The sequence below is a fragment of the Triticum dicoccoides genome, chromosome 2B (assembly GCF_002162155.2).
Source record: "Triticum dicoccoides isolate Atlit2015 ecotype Zavitan chromosome 2B, WEW_v2.0, whole genome shotgun sequence".
NCBI lineage: Eukaryota > Viridiplantae > Streptophyta > Magnoliopsida > Poales > Poaceae > Triticum > Triticum dicoccoides.
The window spans coordinates 818429646-818431554 of NC_041383.1; positions in this window are offsets into that span (position 1 = coordinate 818429646).

The following is a 1909-nucleotide window of genomic DNA, read 5'->3' on the forward strand; positions in this document are numbered from 1 at the left end:
TGGCTTCCTGTCCGAGCTCTCTCCCCTTGGCCTGATTTCGGACAAGCACGTCACCTTACTCCTGTGTTCCTGTTCACAGCCGCAATTCACCATCATCACTGGAACCTGCTGCTCTGTGCGTTCGCCTCCCAGGGACATGTATGTGCTTTTCTACTTGTTTTCCTTCGTTTAAGCTGGTCAAAAGAAATTCAATAAGGACAGCTTGCTTCTTTGTTTAGGTCACCGGACCACTCGACAGCAGAGCACCATGCCGGACAGGATAGGAGCGACCCTGCTCGAGGACCTGCCGGAGGCAATCATTGACAGGATACTCATCCGATTGCCGCCTGAGGACGTCGGCCGGTGCCGTGCTGTCAGTACGTCATGGCACAGCATCACCTCCACGCCTGAATTTATGCTCGAACACCACCGCCACCAGCCATCGCTCCCCATCACTGACAGGCGCGGGCGGCCTGCCAGTTTCATCCTCTTCCGAGGCTCTGGCGCTGGCGCCTCCAGTCAACAGCTCTGGCCCTTCATCCCGGGCTTCAAACACTACCGTAGAAAGGCCTCGGCTCTCAGTCGCCTGTGATGGCTTCCTCATCCTCATGAGCGAAATGAATACTACATCTACAACCAGGTCATCGACGAGCGTGCTCTCCTACCAGACCCTCGAGCTAGGAACACTCCATGGAGAGACATAATCGGTTTCCATCGGCACCAGCCAACTGGAGAATACAGGGTGCTTTGGGCCGTCTTCCGTCGTCTCTCGGTGGTTAGACCCAGCTTATACGTCCTGGCAGTGGGATCCGATGAGCCGAGGCACGTCAAAGTCAGAATGCCAACAGTCTCGTCGCCTTCCATGAAATACAAGCTAATGGGGGTGTTGCGCTATTTGAACTATTGTCCACCCCCAGTTCACCACCGTGGCATCCTGCACTGGTGTCCCTTTTCTGTTTGCGGTGTCGCCGACATTACTGTAGGCAGCGGAGACATTGTTGTGTTCGACACAGAAGCAGAGTCATTCCGGTGGATGTGCAGTCCTGACCAGCTGTACCCTAATAGGAGCTTGTTCGATATGAATGGGACACTTGGTTTCTGGGGCAGCTCAATCGAGGGTGCTGCAGATGGTTGTTTGAGTTTCACCGCTTTGGATATTTGGGTGATGCAGGATTACAATGCCGGAATCTGGGATTTCAAGTACATGGTTGACCTGTCAACGGTTGAGGCATCACGGCAACTCTATCTGACCTCTTGCAAAAGGAAAAAAGAAACACCACTTCATTCAAAAGTGCGATGGTTCAATGATATGGTTGTGCTTAACGAGCGTGAGCTGCTGATCATGTTCAATGGTAAGCATGTGTTGCGCTGCGACACTGATGGCAAGGTCTTAGGTTTGGTGAAGATTGGAGAGAGTCAATACTCTATGTCGCTTGCTCCCCGCCGCTTCCAAGAGAGCATTATTCCAACTCCGTCCCGTGAGATGCAAGAAGATGAGGAGGCTCCGTTCTCCACGGGGTGCCTCTGAAGGTTCAAGACACCTTCCCTGGTTTTCTTTGCCATTGGGCACAGAGCTTGCCTTTTTTTCAGTTATTGCTTTCGGCTGACAGAGTCGCACTCGTCATCAAATGTTATGGTTAGATGTTAGTTACTGCATTTTTAGTTGTGGAGATGTTATGGTTAGTCTGGATCTCTCCTTGCAAGGCTGGTAATTTGATCATTGTCGTTCAGAATGCAAACTCTTGAGTAGTTCTGCTGCTTGTTTTTTTAGAAAAGGAGGATGACCCCCGGTCTATGCATCTGAGCAATGCATACGGCCACTTTATTAATTATTCTCATAAGACCTTACAAAAGTCATACAACAGTAAGACCAAAGCCACCGTTTAAGCAACAAATGTCGCTACACCTATCCAGTTGATAAAGGGGTGCA